This window comes from Python bivittatus, unplaced genomic scaffold, assembly GCF_059951505.1.
Source record: "Python bivittatus isolate LINGU-HERP-01145 unplaced genomic scaffold, Pbiv_v1 ctg000700_np1212, whole genome shotgun sequence".
In the NCBI taxonomy this organism is placed as follows: domain Eukaryota; kingdom Metazoa; phylum Chordata; class Lepidosauria; order Squamata; family Pythonidae; genus Python; species Python bivittatus.
The window spans coordinates 52,924,036-52,940,404 of record NW_028277098.1 but is presented as its reverse complement, the minus strand read 5'-3'; the positions used below and the strand labels follow the sequence as shown (position 1 = coordinate 52,940,404).

General features: G+C 38.1%; 1 protein-coding gene across 2 annotated transcripts in view; it reads right to left on the bottom strand.

The window, feature by feature from the left end:
- Nucleotides 1–1,024: 1,024 nt before the first annotated feature.
- LOC103064217 (potassium voltage-gated channel subfamily A member 3-like) overlaps nucleotides 1,025–16,369 on the bottom strand; it is a 30,650-nt gene continuing 15,305 nt past the window's right edge. For both annotated transcript variants that reach the window (XM_088153999.1, XM_007432665.4), the window contains one exon: nucleotides 1,025–9,608. The gene's annotated coding sequence lies outside the window, so the exon portion shown is untranslated. The remainder of the gene's footprint in view (nucleotides 9,609–16,369) is intronic.

Sequence of the window (16,369 nt, the reverse complement as noted above, 5' to 3'; positions counted from 1 at the left end):
ATCCAGATGGAGAGGCAGGTACTGGCCAATCAACCAGACATTATGGTAGTAGACAAGGACCGGATGACAGTGGTTTTGATAGATGTAGCAGTGCCAAGTGACAGCAACATCAGGAAGGAATAAGAGAAGCTGGAGATGTACAAGAGCTTAAAGGAGGAACTAGAGAGGGTGTGGAAAGTAAAGGCCAAAGTGGTCCCAGTGGTGGTAGGAGCACTTGGACTCCTAAGCTGGGAGAGTGGCTCCAACAGATCCCAAGAACAACATCAGAGCTCTCTGTCCAGAAGAGTGAAGTGCTAGGAACAGGTAAGATACTGTGCAGAACCCTCAAGCTCCCAGGCCTCTGGTAGAAGACCTGAGATTAAGACACATACCACCGATAGGGGTGAGAGGGGATGGATGGATGGATGGATGGATGGATGGATGGATGGATGGATGGATGGATGGATGGATGGATGGATGGATGGATGGATGGACGGACAGACAGACAGACAGACAGACAGACAGAAGATCTCCCCTCTCACCCCTATGGGTGTGTGTGTGTGTGTTTGTGTTTTCTCCTCCTGCAAAGGAAACTGGATCTGCGAAAATGTATTACTGTTGATATTTTATATGGTATATTAGCTACCCAAAGTTTTGTTAGATAGATGGGCAGGCTTGCTTCATTTATTCATACATAAATAAATAAAAATGAAGCAACTTAAGCTTATGGCCCAATGGTATTTATTTGCTCTGGCTGAGCCCAAAAGCACAGATAGTTGACTTAACTGCTTCAGACTCAAGTAGTTTCCCCAGTAAAAGGTCTGTTGGCAATACAGCTACATACTGTAGTCCATTGTGGGGTCATGGGAATGTTCTTCGTTCTCCTTTGGTCTTGTATGTCTCCAACACAACCATTGCTGTCATTGCATATGACAGTTTTACCTGGTATGATTAGCACATGAAATCTGATGTTTTACCCATCTTGGTTTTTCTTCCTAGATACTTACACAATAAAGTTAACCATATGAATGAACAGGATGCATGTTAAGACTTTTTTATTGAGCTTTGTGTATGAAATTATTTGACAATTTAAAATTTCAATGCAAAACATTAAAAAAATAAATTCAATGTTAGAGTTTAAAAAAAAAATTGCACAACCCCAAAATTCACTTGCATTTACTATAATTTAACCAAGGACCATATCACTATGGAATTTACAGGAAAACAGTATGTACAGATAAATAGAGCATTATGTCACAGCTTATTTTCATATAACATTGGAATCAGATACAGATTTAACCCACAGTGTCAATAATGGAAGATGTTGTACAAGAACACACACCAGGAAATGGTTTAATTTTACATTGTGATCCCAATAATGATCTTTCAAAAAGTTCTGTTAGGGTTTTCCCATGAACAATTTTCCAGGACTGTTATGTTAGTCTCCTCCATTAGTTGCAGATCTTCAGAAGGCCATTGTCCAATAGAAGAGAATGTTCCCATAAATATAACATTAGTATTCTAATTATGTGAGATAAAATCTGCAGTGCCATGTTATTTACATCCTTTAATGTAGTTTATTCAAGCAACAAATAAGCATAGCACTCTTTCCCACCGAAATGGCCTTTATTGAGCAGAGCAGTTCCAAAGTAATGGTGGTGGTGGGAATCTCCGTGGTAGAGAAAGTGTCCCTTTTTAACCACAGATGATAGTGGTCATGGTAAAAAATGTAGTTTGGATGTTTGAAAAACTATCTCTTCCACGGACACAAATGAGAGGAAGAATAAGAGCATTAGCTCCAGGGCTGGAGTACTTTTTCAGCTGATCTAGGATCTACCGGAAAAGAAGCAAGTTTTGAACTAAAAGATCCCACGCTATGCTCCAGAAAGCCAATGGCAGCATGCCAATTTGGGCCCCACTGTCCACAAGCACAGCAAGCAGCGTAGTTATGGTAGCAAAGCTTTCTGCCTGCCAGGCACCAAGGAAACACTGCTCATGGAGAGAGAGTTAAATTGATCTCAACATACCAAAACAATTATACCATATGTCTACAAGAGAACCAGAAGTAGCATGTAAATGGAAGTGTTAGAGGCTGAGAAGCCAGACAGATAAACTACACACTATATATTGACACCCACTGGTTGCCTTCTCGCCTTGCTTTCTCTGCTCTCTCTGGAAATATTTCTTAAAAGAAGCTTATGCTATGACACTACAGTACAGAAGAAAATAGGATACTGAACTCAGGTGGCTCTTCAGTCTGACTGGGCAGAGGATTGTGCTTTTTAAAGGCTGTGTTCATATAACATCTTAGGTTGCAGTTTGCTCATCTTTAATTTACCAATCAACCTTATGGATACAACCCAGTCATGCTAAGCTATAAACCATGCTTTACAAACTGAACTGGTTGAATTCACACCACACCCTAAGCCACAAGCAAACCATATTACGACTTTTATAGCCTAAAAGTATATATTTTGATGCATGGCTGACACAAGATTAGAGGTTAAGCAATTTTGAAGTTTACATTTTTAAAGATTAATGGTACAACATTTTAAATGACCAGCTGTTAAATCATTCAGCCAAATACTCAACACAGTACAATACTCATGTAAATCATTTGCTATGGATCTTTTTAAATAGATAGGTCTTGGTTCAATCTATCCTAACATAAAGCACTTTCAGAGCCTTCCTGCTGTGACAAAAAACTGTCAAGTAGAAGAGAAGGAATGAGGCAACAGACCTATCAGAGTACTTGAAAAGTAAATTTTCTCAGTGGCTTTGTTTCTGCAATAAATTTATCCATGAGTAAGTTAATTATAATTTATGGAGTTAACTTAATTCTCTGGGTTTACACAACACACTGAACACAAAGTTTGAATTTGCACAATACCACAAGGCACATTTTGTCCTAGCATGTTGTATAAACTCAGCCATATTCTTCAATGCCTTACAGTTTTCAAAGCTGATTGAGTTCATCAATTAATTTATTACATTTCTATCCTGCCTTTCCTCCAGGAGCCCAAGTTGCCATACAATATATAGTAGTCCTTCTGCCAACTCTTCTCTACATCAATAACCTTTGGAGGCAGGTAGGGCAGAAAGAGACAAACCCAAAGTCACCCAGCAAGCTTCTATGGCTGAGGATAGATTTGAACCTGTTAAAAAAAAGGCCCCCTTGTTTCCCCCATTGGATTGTATTCTGTGGTACTGTAGAGCACTTGATCAGGATGGGAAAATGACCCAATTGGCTAGAAAGCCAGGGCTTTCATTTCTTGCTTCCAGGCAGGGCTGGAAAGAATTTGATTTGCTATAAGACAGCCTGCAGTGTAGAATTTTATTAAATTTTAAGGAGCAATAGAAGACAGGGCTAAGCTTCTGCCATTCTATGGACAGTATTTAGTGAAGCCTAAACCCTGTTTGCTGTCCATTTCTAGATTCTTTTATCCCTAGTTTCTTAGACTTCCTGGCAGATATTTTTGACAATGATTGGGTTCACATATCACACTAAGCTTTTATTTGCTTTAACAGCAGTTTATTGAGCAAGCCACCATAGCTAGGTTTATATATCACACTAAATCATAAAACAGTTAAGCTTAGACTTCTACTACCGGTCACATTATATAGAGGATCTGTCTTTAATGCCTGTAATGGCACAGATTCCCTCCTACCCCTGCCAGCTTTAATTTAGCTCCACTGGATGTGGCTTTAATTTTACTCAGTCATTCTCTGCATTATGAAGCAGGGAGAAATCTGTGGAAGTTACTTTGTTCCACTACTAGCAGGTCATGTATTTATGCGCTATTTTCAATAAAAAGGAAAGGTGTTGATCATTCTACTTGTGCTTGTTGGACACCGACTTCAAATCAGAATCTTTTGGTTCTCCCCTCTTGGACCCATCAGAAATAGTATGATCGTCAATGCATCAAGTTCAGTGCAAAGCTTTCTTAATGTGTTTTGACAGAAGGGGAGGATATGGGGATTGTCCTCTGTCCAGATCTTTATGTAAGACTGGGAACAGGGCTATCCTAGGATGCATGTAGCCCAATCCTGTACCTTATTTCTTTTCAATTATTGCTTCCAGTGTAATTGTACTTTGTTTTCCAGTCTGCACTCTGTGTTCTCACCCCTTTTGCTCTGTTACCGGGAAGAGGCCTCTGACCTTTTACACAACTCACACCCACAGATTTTCTCAGCTTCTCAAATGTGCCAGTCACACCAAAACAAGTACACCCACTGACGTGAAAATGAGGGCCTGCCTATTTCAGGGTGGAGAGGCCTTTGTTGATTTAGTAGGACCAACATTTTATTAGGACTATCAGAATCTCTTTGCTGCCATTTAGTGGTTGTCCAGATTTTTGTACCCCAGTTCGCCCCAGATGTTTATTTTCTTCCTTAAGTAGAAGTCATTGTATTTCTACTTTGAAAATAGACAGAGAACCTAGCAACAACAGCCCACACCCTTGTCATCTCTACAATAGACTATTACAATGCTCTATATATGGGGCGGCCTCTGAAGACTACAATTGATATGTAATTCAACAATTTGCCTATTGGCAAATGAGAGCCACTATAATCTGATGACACCAGTGCTGCAAGATGCACATGGTAGACTTCTGAGTAGAATTGAAAGCACTGTTTTTGGCTTATAAAACTACATGTCTTGACACCCAGGAAGCTCCAAGACCATCTCCTTCAGGTAGAATCTACCTACCTAGTCTACATGGCCTGAGTATGGATACTGAAGTTGGGGGGGAGGGGCAGGAGCCAATGTTTCTCAACGATGGCTTCATCCACCTGGAATGGCCTCCCTCCAGGGACTTGTATAGTCCTTTTCCCTCAGGATATTCAGAAAAGCTGTTAAAAGTGAACTTTTTTGTAGAACCTGTAACTATTTTAGACTGTTGTCAGATGAGGGACACCGAGGATCTGCAGTTTTATTAGTTGTTGTACTTTTATATATTTTGGCTATACAGTATATATTTCACTGGATTATTGCAAAGTGTCATGAGTCATGTTGGAGTGCGGTGGTCTATAAAAAGAATAAATCAATAAACTCTATTGCGAGGACTTGCATTGCATTGGGAAATTTAATCTTAGCCAGTGCTGGCTGCATGTTTGAAAGAGCACTAGCACATTGTCCTTTGTTGGTTGACTTAACTGGAGGTAACAGTTCTAGCTGGATGGCTCTAGCCATCTAATTTCCTTTCTCACAACCCCCAAAATGGTGCTGACTGGGGGGAGATATGAAAATAACAGCAGAACAATGCCTGGAGAACTAAGCAGAATAAATATTTAAGAGGGTTTAGGACAGGCATCCTAGGTGAGTTCTCTGGAAGCATTAAAAGCTGCCAGTCTTACACGTTAATCACCCTCAAGAGCCAAATTATGGCAGACAAAATAGTATTATTTAGCAGATCAGTTATCCTCTGTTACTATATTATATCAAAGTACTTTAACCTCCCCTATTTTTAGGTGGACAGATTAAGAGGACAATTGAGAGACATCAGATTTATTTCAATGAAATCCATTAATGTCTTTTCTAATGGTTGGCTTATAGGTCTGTTAGGAAGTACGCAGCATGTATGGAAGTTTTGATTTAGGGCCCACTATGCTCCATGTTTATTTTGCGGATAAATGTTGCCTGAGGATTCCTTTTCAAATACATAGCAATCATGCCATATAACTTATCATTTAGTCTGCTATGAGGTGTTTTGAAATTAATAGATACAAATGTACAGATCTTAGCACTCAGCAATGTTAATTATTTCTTGCTCTACAAATCCCCAACATAGTCATAGGCATGTGACTATGGGAGTATGTTCAAGCAAGGACAAAACAAATTCCTCACCCAGAGCAGACGGCACCCACTTCCACAAAACAAAACACTGCCTGCTTTGCATTTACTGAAATTGTTCAGGTATGTTTTGCAGCTACTTTTGGAATTGGTTAACAAACGCAATCTACATTTGAATTTTTGCAGTGAGAACTGATGTAGCATGGTTAGAAGGCCAATGGAAAGGTTTAGGTAATGCAGTGTAATCTCTAGAAGACTTTTAAACAGTTCCTGTCTGCATCTTACACTCATGAAAAACTGACACTTGCTAGCATTACTTACAAGCACATCTTTGAATATATTCTGGAGACTTGACTTCAAAAAAAAAAGAAAGATCGGACTGCATGGTATTGACCAACCTACAGTCTTCCAGAGATTCTGGACAAGCTCATCGTTTAAAGCCAGTATTGCTGATGGTCAAGAATTATGAAAAGAGTACTTAAATATAGTTTAAAGAAACAGAATTTCCATGCCTCTCGTTAAGAAGTATGGGCTTTGAGGAACATATGAGCTCAAAGGGGTAGGCAGAGATTTAAAAAAGGAAGGAGAAACATTCACAGTTTTGTGAAAAAATATTCACCCCCTTCCAGATTTTCTGAATCTGTGCCACTGAATGTTATCATGATTTCACGTGGGTCCTACTGACATATAAAGAGAGTCTGAATAAGCAAATAATATCAAAATATATTGCCTGCTTCATAAATCACATTCATTTACCATTTTACCATGATGCTTCATCACTCTTAAAATAGCTTTTAACTATTTTTTTAAATTGGGTGCAGCCAACTCCCACTTTAAAGACATAGACTGGCTAAAGGATTAGCTTTCCTTTAAAAGCCTACTTGGTTGTTAAGATCTGCAAAAAAGGCCCTTTGGACAGAACTTTGATTGTTGGGAAGATGGGAATGATTTTATTCTGCACCACCTGTGGCTCCGTGGAACGCTATGATTCCTTGCAACTCTCTTGGCTTTCCAGAAGAGAAATTATCTCTCTTTTGCTAGAGGTGGTTTTAATATTGCTTTAACACAGTGATTCTGAACCTCAGCAACATTAAGATGTGCGGACTACAACTTCCAGAATTGCTGGGGAATTCTGGGAATTGAAGTCCACATATTTTTAAAGCTGCTAAGGTTGAGAAACACTGCTTTAACGTATTCGTTGTTTTAAAGTTTTTGGTATATTTGTTTTTGGTTCTTTTGTGGTTTTGTTTGATTTGTTACATCATACCTTGGTGGTATTTGCTGAAAAGTGTTACATAAATGTTCTAATAAATAAAGTAACAACTGAGAATTTTGTATCTGTTTTCCCGCCGCTGCATGTTCTGTCAGCTGATTTTTTACAGCATCTCTTCCTTCCTTTACTTGGATTGATGATATTCCATTAGTGGGAGAATTTGTTTAGAAAATGCTGAAGAGGTCATTTATTTCTATTGATATTTGCAATGATTTTATTAATAATATGAATTTTACTGTAGTAAAATGATACTGTAACAACGTGAGTATGGTGTTGTGATTAATGCTGTGCTATCAGATTATGCCTCTGCCATCATTCGTATTGGAAGTTTACACTTCTTATATTCTGTCCTAGGCTAGCTGTGATCTTTAAATGTTCTACATTTTTTTGTTGGACTCTGTTCTCCACTGAGTTGTCTCATTAATAGCAGACATGTCTCACCATTTTTAATGGCTATTCACCATGCTGTGCAGTTAAGTCTACCCTTCTTTTCTACTACATGACGGGAAGAGAGTCAACCTATTTGACATCAGGTTGATGGGGGCCTTAAGCTTTGACTAAGAGATCCCTGTGTGGTTACAATAAATCATCATTTGGAAAGATCAAAAGACAAAGGAAACAGATAGACCAAAGGAAATAGAACATATATTATGCCTCAACAATAATAGTTGCTTAAGTTGCTACTTTCTCTCCAGAGTAGTAAAGCTAAGACTTTCACCCTAGTTAAGAAACAAAAATGTGCAAAAAAAAAAAAAAACCCTCATGATTGAAACATTCCAATGTTGAAACAAATTATTCTAAATGTACCAGTAATATACTCAGAGATGAAATATGCAAAATGGCAGTTCCAACCTCTATTCTGATATTGGAACATTTCAACTATACAGTGTTTTGCTCTTATTTCTGGTTCAATATATTCCTGTGGCACATCCCATTACTTCCATTTCTTAAATCAGCACTGCAGGCTAGAAATGTAGGGTGCTTTTGAATAAGGATTTCATTATATAATCACAATATCTCATTCATGGAATTTTATGAAGTCCTAATGACATCCTCTGCCATTTATATTCCTCCCATATCTTCCTTCTCCCTTCCATCTTTTTATTTTAACTACAGAGACATGATTACAGAGGGAAGATAAGAGAACTGCACAATATGTTTGATTGGGAATGCTAAGAATCATCCATCTGAAATCACCCCTTGCAAAGAAAACCCCACCTACCTATAAAAGGTTAAACAGATATTCCTTGAATAATGCTATAGCAAGGTAAACAATTCTCTATGACTTCCCTTGCTCTCCTTTCAGCCGCAATGCACCAGGCTCTGCTCGTTTCAATGAAGCATGCATTCAACTACGGCTCAGCTGACCGTAGCCATATGCTATCGCTGAAAACATTTAGTAACTGCTAATGGAGTTCATTCTCATTAAAGCAACCAGGAAGATATTATATAATCCTAAAAGTCTCTCTTGAAATTTGGACTGGGATTTAACCAGGTGCCCTTGATCCTTCTCGAATTGATGATAAGTCTATGAACATTAAGCAATTTCCCAGGTTCTCCTTTATTATAGCATACTACAGGAATAATAAGAAATTTAAATACACACTGCAATCTTACCCATCCTTATTGAGCCATGTCTCCCTAGGGACTTGTAGCATCTTCTACAATCATCCAACCATTGTTTTGTCAAAATAATAGGGACAAGGACAAGATTTCTGTTGCCTCAACAAAGGCTGGGTGATTCCAGAAGGTCATTAGTAAGGAAATGGCCTTTGTCCACTGAACAAAATGGGACTAACGTTTCAGTAAACATGCAGTGAACTGCATGGACACTACACTATCTAGGAAGAAATACTTACTTCTAAGAAAAAGGTGATTCCAGCTAAATCTAGCCATGAATACATACATGCCTGTTGAGATTTTGGTTTCCTTATTTAAATAAAGGCTTTAGAACAAGGCACACATTTTTGAGCTTATTGTTCAAATTCCTTTGGGGATTCATTTAAGTCACTATCATTTCTCCTTGTATACAAAGACTAAAATAATCGGAAAATCTTTTTGTAACAAATATATCACTTTATAAATAACAGTTACATGAACAAAAATTCATTAAAAATAACACACAATGATGATTCATTTCACATTACAGCCTAAAATAAATTTGTATAAAACAGTCAATGCATATGGAATGCTTATTAGCTGTTCAATGTATACTTAATTTCCAGTTACTGAAGCTTGCATGAGAAAGTTTTGAAAGGCAGATATACCATCCAAACAATTAAACACCTTTTCCTTAGCTTTGATCTTATTTGTAATATTGTGTTTGGTTTCTGTTACAACATAAAAGATGTTCATTTCTACATAATGTGCTTGTCAAAACACCCAGAAAGACAGAACTAAGCATTAAAGTCGTGAGCACAAGAGGGAAGGCCATCCTTCAGTTCTGTGCATGATGCTATAGTATAATTAGTTATTTCTTCCTGATGTCTGTGATTCTTTTTTTAATAAATAGTTAAAAGGTTGATGGAGTTCTGTAGCACTTACTGATCCATCTTCTGTTATCTGTTGAGTAGAATAAATTAGAGCATTTATTATATATTCAAGCACTGAATGATGACACATTTGTAAAGGCAGAACAAAATCCCCTTTGCACAATTATTGTGATAGAGAATAATTACATTTTCATGTTCTAAAATGAAAAAGTAAAAATTGGCACATCTAAATTCAATGCTACAGGTCATTCAATGATACAGGTCACACATAAAGAGAACTTAAAATATGTGCCATTCATGTGGTTAACACCATTTTACTGCCAATCAATTGTAGTATGACAACACAAACATATTTATCGTGAATGCAGAAAGTATTGTATAGACTCTGAGTAAGCAACATTTTTTGCCTTTCTTTTCAACCCCCACATCAGTTTTTAAAGCAGGAATATTTTCTGCAAGGGATAAAAGTGCTAAGACCAAATTTCTGCCTTTTTAACTCAACTCATATACAAACAGACTGGCATTCTTTACATATTATTTTCTTTCCTTATATATACTGTCTAGGTCAGTCTTTGGAAGACGCACAGAACTACATTTCTCATTACTCCCAGACAACAGCCATGGAGGCAGGGGTGAGATAAATCTAGTTAATACATCTACAGGTTGATGTAGGCTGGTCTGAATTATTGCAAAAGATTCCCAAATGCGCCCCAATCAAGCAGAAGTTGTCCTGCTAACATAATTCAAGCAACATTTAAAATTAAAGAGTAAGGACAAGGTATGTAATGCTATTTGTAGTTTTTTTCAATATTCTTATATAAGCTAATAATTTCAGAATTATTAAGCAAGATAGTGGTAGATCAACATCAAATGTTTAGCCAATTATTTTCAATCAACTGAAATAAATTTCCTCTGTTTTCTGCATCCTTTCATATGAACATCAGAATTACTAGATCATATGTGGAATTTTTCCCTGTACTTCACATATCCAGAAAAAACAACAACTTCCATGAATGTGGAGATTAATGCATTCTCTACAAACTCAGTATCACTTTTTCTTTCTCTCCATTGATACCATAATGCAGTCTGCTTATACATAGCATCACTCCCATCAAGAAAGGAAATTAATGCTATTGATATCTTGCTGAAAGTCGGCCCTATCCCATGCTAAACTCTATCAATCCAAAGGGAAGACTGTGAACTCTCAGCATCAGTAAGACTGACATGTACAAAACAGCAGTAGATCTCTAAATTTCATATGCTGCTCATCACCTCTTTTTCTGCAGCTCATTTCTCCAGTTTTAAGATCTACATGAAAGACCATGCAGAAAGAAAGTTGGGTTGTTTGGTGATTCTCTCTCTTAGTTGAGGTCAGAAGGAAATGAGATCTTGTAGAGAGCATGAGAACACATAGGACTACCACGCACTATAATTCTTCCATTTAAGAAAGCCAACTAGACCAAAGAACTGATTACTGATACAGGGATAATTCTGCATTCATTTAGTTGATAAAGGAACGTAAAGAACACAGTATAGTACAGTCTGGAAGCTTGAAACTTCCCCTCCCAGAAGCCTTCTTGATCTTGGCAACCTAGCTTCTGCCAACCTGGCTTTTGGGATAGTTCTGCTGCCATCATCTATCTCAAGTCTCATCTCAGCAAGAAGCATCTCATCTCAAGTCTTCCCCCTAGCTCCAGTGTGCGGAGGAAATGGAGGAAAAATTAAATAATTTCTATAATGTCACCTCTTGATTGCTTAGTATAGAGGTGTATGACTAGAAGTTCCCAACTCATCTTTGGGAAACAGATCAATCTCACAAGAGATAAACAAAATTACACATTTTTTTTTTAAATTAGAAATTGGAAAAACAATCAAGTATCAAGTGTAAAAGGACATTTTAATTCCCTGAAAAACTTATAAATGATTATAAGATGTGCTGATCTGCTACAAACAGTGTGATATCCTCTGGGAAATATTACAATTTAGCAATATAGACTATAAAAAGACTGGTCTGTAAAATAAAATAATTTTATACCTAGGCAAAAGTATGGATAAACAAAAAAAGCTGAGATAAAGCATTCAAATACATGTAATACTCCAAGCTATATAATGCAGGTAATGATATTGCTCAATTTGAAGAATTCTGGAGCTCCAAAGATTTTATCCATCCATATACAGTTTTCCTCAATTATCTTTCTCTCTACCCATGTCTACCCATCACCACCAAAAACAAAATAACTTTATAGATATAATTAAACAACTTTCCTGACCTGACATAGTTTTAAATTCCACTAGCAGAATTCACACCTTAGTTCTCTATAACACACTTCTACATGTTTTAGCTTAGTAAATAAGAATAAAATGGAGAAAAAGCTGAAATACAGACAGATAGCAGATAAAGCATCAGTTCAGCAAGGGATGCTGACTACTTCTAAGCTAGAAGTGTCTTCCAGGCTATCCAATCTGAACCTCAGCTCAGCGCAGGAAATCCAGAGCTAGAGCAGCAGCACACACACACCCCGCCTCCATGCATGGGTGTTCAGCCTCTGCTTGAAGATCTCCAGGGAAAAGGCCTATCCTGGTAAAAGGTTCAATTATCAGTTACCTAGAGAAATGCTGCCCATTACAGAGTTCCTCAAGAGATTGAATCCTGGCCTCTGGGCAGTGGCATCTACAGGCTTTTTCTACTTTTGTCAGAATGACAAAACAGTACTTTGCAAGCTCCACCCCTGTTGTGACATCACAGCTCATGTAGATGAGGGATGGGGCTTGCATCACAACACTGCAATGTTCTTTATGTCACCCTGATCTTACTTGCTCCCCTCTGCAGACACTGCTCTCTCTGGGGCAGCATGGAATAATTTTTGTCAGTAATGTTATCAATCCCCTTTCTACCTGTCTTCACCAGGCTAAATATCCCCAGTTCCTTCCACTGTTCTTCACAGTGCTTTTCATTCCTATGACCATCTTCAAAGCCTTCCTCTCTCTGATCCTGTTCTAATTATCTACATTAATAAAACAATAGCCTTATCCTCTTTTAATGTCCTGTTCCCTATTAAAACTGGTAGCCATTGCCTCTTGCAGTTGCAAGTTTTAAGTATGTTTGTTTGGATTGATTGATTTCACAGTAATTCCACATTGACCGTTAGTTTTTCTTGAATGTCCTATTCTTTCACATCACCAGATAAGTTATAATATTGCAAATGAAAAAGAAAAACATCCAACTGCCTTCTTTCTAACGTCTTCATACTACACACATTTTATTTTCATTAATCATGTTCCACTTACACATACTTGCCTCAGTTTCTACATTACACCACCCCAAATATTGTAATCTTTCCTTGCAGAGGAGCTGCAGACCTGCCACCCCTCCTAGTTTGAATGGGACTGCAGTTTGGATGGAATGAAACTCATCTTGGGAAATTCTAGTTTTCATCACAGAAGGAAAGTCAACAATAGAGAAGTGACTTCCAGAATTTACCCCTGCTACTGATGTTCATGTTTTCCTCCCTATCATCTTAGGGTCCAGGTGAGAGATAGGGAAAGTAACAGTACACAGCAGCAATTGTGGCATATCTTGATGGGAGTCATCACAAAGAGAAAGGTGGGAGTGGCCATTTTCTTTTGATTCACTGGAACAACTAAGTCCAAACTGAAATCAGTCACCTGTGCCAGCACATCTAAACAACTTCTGTAGAAGCTGATCTGTCTCTAACCACAAATTGTATGAGAATTTGCAGCAGCAACAGGTTTGTTGACTTTTTTTTCTTTCTCTTCCTGTTTCCTTTTCAAAACGGCCATCCTTTCTCTTGACAAGCAAGCACCTGGTTAAGGAGGGAAGTATATTAAAAAAAAACAACCGGTTAGAGAGGAAGGAAACAGTTTATTTTGAAATGAATTTATTTAGAAAAGTATATGCTACCAATTCCCAAGTAGTTCCCAGTGACTTACAGTGGGGGGGTGGGGGGGTGTACAAACAGTAGCATAAATATATCTGAAAATTGTATAAGAAGTTGCAAAGGATTCCCTATGGAAGATGCGATGGTGCAGAATAGATTGTACAGGAGCGGATGGTCCAGCAGGTAACTTTGGCCTATACAGTAGTGCATACGACCCAAGGCATATCAGATATGGCCCCAAAAGCTCATTCCAATCCCTTCAACGTCTTCTCCTCTCCCTGCCTGCTGACCCACCACTAGACTTCCCACCCGTTCTCCATTCCACTTCCCTTCTCCACTGATCTCCTTCTGCCTTTCCAGCCTTACCTCCCTTCTCTCCACTTTTCCTTACCCTTTCTAGCCTCCCTAAACTGCCTTCCTCTAATCCCTGCCCAATCTTTCCTACCTCAAACTTTCCACCTGCTACCATCACTTAATCTTCCATTTGATCCTTCCCAACCCATCCCATCTCCTCTGGCCTCAGCTCTCTCTTTCACTTTAGAATTGGAGGAGGAAGAGGAGCAGTAGCAGATAGCTCTTTGCTAACAAAAAGAAGTAGCACTTTTAATTCTCTTTTGAACCTTCCTTCTTCCGTGTGTTCGAAAATAAAAATCCAAACAAGTACAGCATCTCTGGGTCCAAGCCTCCCCTTCCCTCTTGTACTCATTAGCCTTTTGCAAGGCACTGAAGACCTGGCTGCTTCCCCAGACATTTGGGTCAGGTGAGTAGGTGAGCTCTGTTGTTACAGCACTGGTGTGATTTTTCAGTGAGTGGGGTTATTGTTTATCCTTGGGCGTAGGGTGTTATATATGGTGGGTTTTCTGCCTTTTAATCTGTGTAAGCCCCCCAGAGTCACTTGGGTGAATTGAGTGACTATATAAATCATAAAAATAAATAAATTAAATAAATAAACTAAGGATCCATTTCCCCCTCCTTTGGCTTTCGCTTCCTCTTCTTGCAATCTGAAATTAGATCATCAGCGCTAACTGTTATAGCACCATCTATCAGTGGACAAAGAAACTGCGGCTGTTTCTGTTTTTGCTGGTACTGTATATGGATAGATGTGTATGATCTATATACAGAGACTGGGCGGGGGGGGGGGGGGAATCTACAGAAATAACACAAAGCTTCAAAGTATTGGTTCACTTGGACGATGCACCAAGTGAAGCACCCCCAGAAGCTGCTTTGCAAAACTATAGTCCTCTGCCTTTTAGAAAGACAGCTACTGTTTTGTTTCACTTTGCCCAGCTTCCAAGCCTGGATCCAGCGTGTTCAGGAGGCAACCTGCATGATCACTATACCTCATCAAATCTGACAATGTCATCTTTACAGTACAAAATATCTTGTTCAGGTGAAGTACAGCACACTGTGTAGGTATATAAAAGTGTGTCCACACAAACACACACTATGAACAAATAAAATATATTAAAATGATATTAACAATAAAATGTCTCCTGCCATCTCCAAGCGAGCTGGGAAAATACCCTTGCCTGAAACTTAGGGAAATATCTGCCCATCAAAGCCATACTATTTATATACTATTCATCTTTTGCCAATCTGGCCACTTTTATACTAGAGAAAAACATGCATGCGGTCCTGATTTGATCTGGATCAAGACTATATTCCCAATTATTGGTTAAACTGTTGGTTATCTATCAATGCAGACGTCTTCCACCATTTATTTTGCATATTGTCTAACCTAGAACTATCTTATTCCTACAACAAAAAGGGGGGGGGGAATAACACTGATTGTTCAGAATATTTTCTTTAAGCAATACAAACTGGGAAACTCTCCTAAGAAAAACTTAAACAGTGAAAACTTAGCCTAGAATCTGAGTAGAAGCACAATAAAAGAAAAATAAAGATAACAGAATATTATATGTAGCTGTCTCCAGTATCCTGGAATTACTATAATCTAGAGGAGCCATCAATCTAAGTGAAAAATAGCTGGCTTTAATAAATCTTCAGCGCTTTTGTCATCGTACTGTTATCAGTGTTATTATGTACTTTTATGCTACAGTATAATGGACATATATGGAAGATGGAGGACATGACCCACTCAGAGCAGGGGACAGAAGTAGAATGGCTCGTTCTGGCAGATTTCATCTTATGCAGCAGGTGGGAAAGTATCAGAATGAAGACTTCTATTAAGACTCAATCAGAGACGGTTCCCCAAAAAAGAGAGGCCTCCCAAGTGAACTGAGTGAGGCATCAGCACTCAAGTGAAAAAGTACCCAGAAGTATGAGGAAAGCCAGGAATGCCAGCTCTTGCCAGAAGTTATAAAAAAGGGTGGAAACCATAATGCTTCAAAACAATCACATAAATCGAAGCATCATTTGTGATAGGGTTCCCACCTCAATTTTTCTGAACTGAAGCCTAGGCTGGACCACTAGATTTTGAATTAGGTATGTACAGATGTGTATATTTGTGTGTCTATCAGTGTGTGAATTAATTACTTAAAACTTTTAGTTCAGAAAGTGAGCAATTAAAGTTATAAATCTGCATCCCTAGTTTATGGACAAATAAAAACAAATAGCACTGGAAGGATTATATAATATCTCTTTAAAAGCCTCTAAGTTATTATACAATTATAATTGTGAAGTGTATAAAAATTAAATAGTGTTACGGGGTTAATTGTAGGAGTTTGATTTTTGCATTTTTATTTGGAAATAACTGCAATGGGCTAATATAGATGAATTTCCTGTCTGTCTGCAATTTGAAAACAGTCAAATATTTTTTGCAGCTCTGAGAGCCTCTTCTAGCCACATAGTTCTTGTTAATAAATATTTATTATTAGTGATATCAACAGGTTTGAAAAACTGAAAAAAGTCCCTGGCTTTTTACCCGACACATTAGATGGTAGTTCATTCTGACTGTTACCTACCACCTAAC